Source organism: Oncorhynchus keta, unplaced genomic scaffold (assembly GCF_023373465.1).
Source record: "Oncorhynchus keta strain PuntledgeMale-10-30-2019 unplaced genomic scaffold, Oket_V2 Un_contig_9023_pilon_pilon, whole genome shotgun sequence".
NCBI classification, from domain to species: Eukaryota; Metazoa; Chordata; class Actinopteri; order Salmoniformes; family Salmonidae; genus Oncorhynchus; species Oncorhynchus keta.
In genome coordinates, this window is record NW_026290356.1 from 1,485 (window position 1) to 9,546 (window position 8,062).

General features: G+C 39.4%; 1 long non-coding RNA gene across 6 annotated transcripts; it reads left to right on the top strand.

The window, feature by feature from the left end:
* Positions 1 to 5,070: 5,070 nt before the first annotated feature.
* LOC127927022 (uncharacterized) lies at positions 5,071 to 7,143 on the top strand. 6 transcript variants are annotated; one of them, XR_008125952.1, is made up of 4 exons: positions 5,090 to 5,247; positions 5,625 to 6,118; positions 6,499 to 6,574; positions 6,651 to 7,143. It is a non-coding gene; the product is annotated as an uncharacterized LOC127927022 (long non-coding RNA). The 6 variants fall into 6 exon arrangements; XR_008125954.1 differs by lacking the exon at positions 6,499 to 6,574 and having other exon boundaries at positions 6,651 to 6,878; positions 6,917 to 7,143; XR_008125955.1 differs by lacking the exon at positions 6,499 to 6,574 and having other exon boundaries at positions 5,625 to 5,738; positions 5,891 to 6,118.
* Positions 7,144 to 8,062: the final 919 nt, after the last annotated feature.

Consider the following 8,062-nt stretch of genomic DNA (forward strand, 5'->3'; position numbering starts at 1 on the left):
CATCGAGATGGCTCGAGATGTCACAGAGAAAGGCCAGCTCACACAGGAACTTTTGCTCCCGGAGCTCTGCTGTATCCTTCCCTTTGGTTTCCAGGAATTGACATATTTCCTCACGCAGCTCGAAACATCTGTTCAGTACTTTTCCTCTGCTTAGCCATCTCACCTCTGTGTGATACGGCACGTCTGCGTATTCCGAACCACACTCCTCCAGAAAAGATTTAAACTGGCGGTGATTTAGACCTTTGGCTCTTATAAAGTTAACTACCTGTGTTACTGTGGTCATAACATGTTCCATCTTTAGGGCTTTGGCACACAGTGCTTCCTGATGTATGATGCAGTGGTAAACAGTTAGCTCACCTGCACAGTTCTCTTCCCGCATCTTCTCCCGAACCATGCCCACCAGTCCACTCTTTTACCGCACATCGCTGGCGCACCATCTGTCGTTAATCCAACAAGTTTATCCCACGGCAGCTTTATTTCAGTTACACATTTGGAAACCTCCTCAAATATTTCCTTTCCTGTGGTTGTGCCATGCATTGATTTGAATCCTAATAGCTCCTCCGTAACACACAGATTTGAGTCCACTCACGGATGAAGACTGACAGCTGAGCAGTATCAGATGCGTCGCAGCTCTCATCCACAGCGAGGAGAACGCAGCAAAATCTTTTCCCTTTTCCATCAGCTGGTCATACAGATTGGTGGCAAGATCACATGTGCGATCAGCTACTGTGTTTCCTGCTCAGGCTCACATTTTAAAATGCTTGTTTTTCTCTGGGCATACGAGGTCACAAACCTTCATCATGCACTTTTTCATGAACTCTCCCTCATTAAAAGGGCCGGGCTGATTTTGCGATCTCTGCTGCCACTATATAACTAGCCTTTACAGCAGCCTCGCTTTGTGATGTGGCTTTTTAAACATATTCTGTTGTGAAACCAAACTTCTTTTCATCTCCTCTACTTTCTGGCTCCTTTGAGTCATGTCCAGGTCCTTGTATTTGTCATGGTGTTTCGTTTCATAGTGTCGTCTAATGTTGTACTCCTTACTTACAGCCACGTTGACTCCACAAACAAGACAAACAGGTTTGTCTTTTACATATGTAAACAGATATTCTGCCTCCCACTTGTCCAGAAAGCTCCTGTTTTCTGCCTTTCTTTTTCGCCATTTTTGGGAAGGGTTAGCTCGCTGACAGTTGTAGCGTCTATGTTGCTATGACTACTGTCACAGAGGAGAGAGCGTTTCTGGGTCCTATCCTGATTGGCGCGCGAAAACAGCAGAGCATTATGGGATTCGTAGTATTAGTGGTGAATGCGCTGTATAATACCGGCGGGCCAGCTCTAGTAGTAATTTGGTATTGTCTCGCGGGCCAAATATAATTACCCCGCGGGCCAAATTTGGCCCACGGGCCAGAGTTTGACACCCATGGTTTAGAGGGACGGCCAGGTCTTGGTAGATTTGCAGTGGTCTGATACTCCTTCCATTTCAATATTATTGCTTGCACAGTGCTCCTTGGGATGTTTAAAGCTTGGGAAATCTTTTTGTATCCAAATCCGGCTTTAAACTTCTTCACAACAGTATCTCGGACCTGCCTGGTGTGTTCCTTGTTCTTCATGATGCTCTCTGCGCTTTTAACGGACCTCTGAGACTATCACAGTGCAGGTGCATTTATACGGAGACTTGATTACACACAGGTGGATTGTATTTATCATCATTAGTCATTTAGGTCAACATTGGATCATTCAGAGATCCTCACTGAACTTCTGGAGAGAGTTTGCTGCACTGAAAGTAAAGGGGCTGAATAATTTTGCAAGCCCAATTTTTCAGTTTTGATTTGTTAAAAAGTTTGAAATATCAATAAATGTCGTTCCACTTCATGATTGTGTCCCACTTGTTGTTGATTCTTCACAAAAAATACAGTTTTATATCTTTATGTTTGAAGCCTGAAATGTGGCAAAAGGTCGCAAAGTTCAAGGGGGCCGAATACTTTCGCAAGGCACTGTATATATTTTTTGTCAAGTGTAATAAGTTCTGATAAGTCATTTTCAGTGGTCTTGTCTTAATGTTTAATATTGTTTAATGTACAGTATTTGACGATTTGTCATTTGAACCCACCTTAGCAGACATTGTTTCTTCCTCCTCAGGATGCTGAAAATATGGACATGTGCCCTCAGATCCTCAAAAGGTTCTACAGCTGCACCGTTGAGAGCATCTTGACTGGCTGCATCACCGCCTGGTGTGGCAACAGCTCGGCATCCGAGGCGCTACAGGCGCCATCCAGGACTTCTATTCCAGGCGGTGTCAGAGGCAGTCCTGAAAAATTGTCAAAGACTCCAGCCACCCTAGTCATAGACTGTTCTCTCTACCACATGGCAAGTGGTGCCGGAGTGCCAAGTCTGGGGCCAAAAGGATCCTGAACACCTTCTACCCCAAAGTCATAAGTCTGCTGAACAGTTAATCAAATGCTACTATTTACATTGACCTTTTTATCATTCATTTTTGAATCTTAATTTTTTTGCAATGATTATATTCACATTCACTAGACCCAACACACACACACCTTGTATCTATCCTTGTATCTATCCTTGTATCTATCTTTGTATCTATCCTTGTATCTACCCTTGTATCTATCCTTGTATCTACCCTTGTATCTATCCTTGTATCTATCCTTGTATCTATCCTTGTATCTACCCTTGTATCTACCCTTGTATCTATCCTTGTATCTACCCATGTATCTACCCTTGTATCTATCCTTGTATCTATCCTTGTATCTATCCTTGTATCTATCCTTGTATCTATCTTTGTATCTATCCTTGTATCTACCCTTGTATCTATCCTTGTATCTACCCTTGTATCTATCCTTGTATCTATCCTTGTATCTATCCTTGTATCTATCCTTGTATCTACCCTTGTATCTATCTTTGTATCTATCCTTGTATCTATCCTTGTATCTACCCTTGTATCTATCCTTGTATCTATCCTTGTATCTACCCTTGTATCTACCCTTGTATCTATCCTTGTATCTATCTTTGTATCTATCCTTGTATCTATCCTTGTATCTATCCTTGTATCTATCCTTGTATCTACCCTTGTATCTACCCTTGTATCTATCCTTGTATCTATCTTTGTATCTATCCTTGTATCTATCCTTGTATCTATCCTTGTATCTACCCTTGTATCTACCCTTGTATCTATCCTTGTATCTATCTTTGTATCTATCCTTGTATCTACCCTTGTATCTATCCTTGTATCTATACTTGTATATACCCTTGTATCTATCCTTGTATCTATCCTTGTATCTACCCTTGTATCTACCCTTTGTATCTACCCTTGTATCTATCCTTGTATCTATCCTTGTATCTACCCTTGTATCTATCCTTGTATCTATCCTTGTATCTATCCTTGTATCTACCCTTGTATCTACCCTTGTATCTATCCTTGTATCTACCCTTGTATCTATCCTTGTATCTATCCTTGTATCTATCCTTGTATCTATCCTTGTATCTATCTTTGTATCTATCCTTGTATCTACCCTTGTGTCTACCCTTGTATCTACCCTTGTATCTACCCTTGTATCTATCCTTGTATCTATCCTTGTATCTACCCTTGTATCTACCCTTGTATCTATCCTTGTATCTATCCTTGTATCTATCCTTGTATCTATCCTTGTATCTACCCTTGTATCTATCCTTGTATCTACCCTTGTATCTACCCTTGTATCTATCCTTGTATCTATCTTTGTATCTATCCTTGTATCTATCCTTGTATCTATCCTTGTATCTATCTTTGTATCTATCCTTGTATCTATCCTTGTATCTATCCTTGTATCTATCCTTGTATCTATCTTTGTATCTATCCTTGTATCTATCCTTGTATCTATCCTTGTATCTATCTTTGTATCTATCCTTGTATCTACCCTTGTATCTACCCTTGTATCTATCCTTGTATCTATCTTTGTATCTATCCTTGTATCTATCCTTGTATCTATCCTTGTATCTATCCTTGTATCTATCCTTGTATCTACCCTTGTATCTATCCTTGTATCTACCCTTGTATCTACCCTTGTATCTATCCTTGTATCTATCTTTGTATCTATCCTTGTATCTATCCTTGTATCTATCCTTGTATCTATCTTTGTATCTATCCTTGTATCTATCCTTGTATCTATCCTTGTATCTATCCTTGTATCTATCCTTGTATCTACCCTTGTATCTATCCTTGTATCTATCCTTGTATCTACCCTTGTATCTATCCTTGTATCTACCCTTGTATCTACCCTTGTATCTATCCTTGTATCTATCTTTGTATCTATCCTTGTATCTATCCTTGTATCTATCCTTGTATCTATCTTTGTATCTATCCTTGTATCTATCCTTGTATCTATCCTTGTATCTATCCTTGTATCTATCCTTGTATCTACCCTTGTATCTATCCTTGTATCTATCCTTGTATCTATCCTTGTATCTACCCTTGTATCTATCCTTGTATCTATCCTTGTATCTATCTTTGTATCTATCCTTGTATCTACCCTTGTGTCTACCCTTGTATCTATCCTTGTATCTACCCTTGTATCTATCCTTGTATCTATCCTTGTATCTACCCTTGTATCTATCCTTGTATCTACCCTTGTATCTACCCTTGTATCTATCCTTGTATCTATCCTTGTATCTACCCTTGTATCTATCCTTGTATCTATCCTTGTATCTATCCTTGTATCTATCCTTGTATCTATCCTTGTATCTATCCTTGTATCTATCCTTGTATCTATCCTTGTATCTACCCTTGTATCTATCCTTGTATCTATCCTTGTATCTACCCTTGTATCTATCCTTGTATCTATCCTTGTATCTATCCTTGTATCTATCCTTGTATCTACCCTTGTATCTACCCTTGTATCTATCCTTGTATCTATCCTTGTATCTATCTTTGTATCTATCCTTGTATCTACCCTTGTGTCTACCCTTGTATCTATCCTTGTATCTACCCTTGTATCTATCCTTGTATCTACCCTTGTATCTACCCTTGTATCTATCCTTGTATCTATCCTTGTATCTATCCTTGTATCTACTACACCTGTAGTATTCAGCATTTCACTGTAAGGTCTACTACACCTGTTGTATTCAGCATTTCACTGTAAGGTCTACTACACCTGTTGTATTCATCATTTCACTGTAAGGTCTACTACACCTGTTGTATTCAGCATTTCACTGTAAGGTCTACTACACCTGTTGTATTCATCATTTCACTGTAAGGTCTACTACACCTATTGTATTCATCATTTCACTGTGAGGTCTACTACACCTGTTGTATTCAGCATTTCACTGTAAGGTCTACTACACCTGTTGTATTCAGCATTTCACTGTAAGGTCTACTACACCTGTTGTATTCAGCATTTCACTGTAAGGTCTACTACACCTGTTGTATTCAGCATTTCACTGTAAGGTCTACTACACCTGTTGTATTCAGCATTTCACTGTGAGGTCTACTACACCTGTTGTATTCATCATTTCACTGTAAGGTCTACTACACCTGTTGTATTCATCATTTCACTGTAAGGTCTACTACACCTGTTGTATTCAGCATTTCACTGTAAGGTCTACACCTGTTGTATTCAGCATTTCACTGTGAGGTCTACTACACCTGTTGTATTCAGCATTTCACTGTAAGGTCTACTACACCTGTTGTATTCATCATTTCACTGTAAGGTCTACTACACCTGTTGTATTCAGCATTTCACTGTAAGGTCTACTACACCTGTTGTATTCAGCATTTCACTGTAAGGTCTACTACACCTGTTGTATTCAGCATTTCACTGTAAGGTCTACTACACCTGTTGTATTCAGCATTTCACTGTAAGGTCTACTACACCTGTTGTATTCAGCATTTCACTGTGAGGTCTACTACACCTGTTGTATTCATCATTTCACTGTAAGGTCTACTACACCTGTTGTATTCAGCATTTCACTGTAAGGTCTACTACACCTGTTGTATTCAGCATTTCACTGTAAGGTCTACTACACCTGTTGTATTCAGCATTTCACTGTAAGGTCTACTACACCTGTTGTATTCAGCATTTCACTGTAAGGTCTACTACACCTGTTGTATTCATCATTTCACTGTAAGGTCTACTACACCTGTTGTATTCAGCATTTCACTGTGAGGTCTACTACACCTGTTGTATTCATCATTTCACTGTAAGGTCTACTACACCTGTTGTATTCAGCATTTCACTGTAAGGTCTACTACACCTGTTGTATTCATCATTTCACTGTAAGGTCTACTACACCTATTGTATTCATCATTTCACTGTGAGGTCTACTACACCTGTTGTATTCAGCATTTCACTGTAAGGTCTACTACACCTGTTGTATTCAGCATTTCACTGTAAGGTCTACTACACCTGTTGTATTCAGCATTTCACTGTAAGGTCTACTACACCTGTTGTATTCAGCATTTCACTGTGAGGTCTACTACACCTGTTGTATTCAGCATTTCACTGTGAGGTCTACTACACCTGTTGTATTCAGCATTTCACTGTAAGGTCTACTACACCTGTTGTATTCATCATTTCACTGTAAGGTCTACTACACCTGTTGTATTCAGCATTTCCCTGTAAGGTCTACTACACCTGTTGTATTCAGCATTTCACTGTGAGGTCTACTACACCTGTTGTATTCAGCATTTCACTGTAAGGTCTACTACACCTGTTGTATTCATCATTTCACTGTAAGGTCTACTACACCTGTTGTATTCAGCATTTCACTGTAAGGTCTACTACACCTGTTGTATTCAGCATTTCACTGTAAGGTCTACTACACCTGTTGTATTCAGCATTTCACTGTAAGGTCTACTACACCTGTTGTATTCATCATTTCACTGTAAGGTCTACTACACCTGTTGTATTCAGCATTTCACTGTAAGGTCTACTACACCTGTTGTATTCAGCATTTCACTGTAAGGTCTACTACACCTGTTGTATTCATCATTTCACTGTAAGGTCTACTACACCTGTTGTATTCAGCATTTCACTGTAAGGTCTACTACACCTGTTGTATTCAGCATTTCACTGTAAGGTCTACTACACCTGTTGTATTCATCATTTCACTGTAAGGTCTACTACACCTGTTGTATTCATCATTTCACTGTAAGGTCTACTACACCTGTTGTATTCATCATTTCACTGTAAGGTCTACTACACCTATTGTATTCATCATTTCACTGTGAGGTCTACCTACACCTGTTGTATTCAGCATTTCACTGTGAGGTCTACTACACCTGTTGTATTCAGCATTTCACTGTAAGGTCTACTACACCTGTTGTATTCAGCATTTCACTGTGAGGTCTACTACACCTGTTGTATTCAGCATTTCACTGTAAAGGTCTACTACACCTGTTGTATTCATCATTACACTGTAAGGTCTACTACACCTGTTGTATTCATCATTTCACTGTAAGGTCTACTACACCTGTTGTATTCATCATTTCACTGTAAGGTCTACTACACCTGTTGTATTCAGCATTTCACTGTAAGGTCTACTACACCTGTTGTATTCATCATTTCACTGTAAGGTCTACTACACCTGTTGTATTCATCATTTCACTGTAAGGTCTACTACACCTGTTGTATTAATCATTTCACTGTGAGGTCTACTACACCTGTTGTATTCAGCATTTCACTGTGAGGTCTACTACACCTGTTGTATTCAGCATTTCACTGTAAGGTCTATTACACCTGTTGTATTCATCATTTCACTGTGAGGTCTACTACACCTGTTGTATTCAGCATTTCACTGTGAGGTCTACTACACCTGTTGTATTCAGCATTTCACTGTAAGGTCTACTACACCTGTTGTATTCATCATTTCACTGTGAGGTCTACTACACCTGTTGTATTCAGCATTTCACTGTAAGGTCTACTACACCTGTTGTATTCATCATTTCACTGTAAGGTCTACTACACCTGTTGTATTCATCATTTCACTGTAAGGTCTACTACACCTGTTGTATTCATCATTTCCCTGTAAGGTCTACTACACCTGTTGTATTCAGCATTTCACTGTAAGGTCT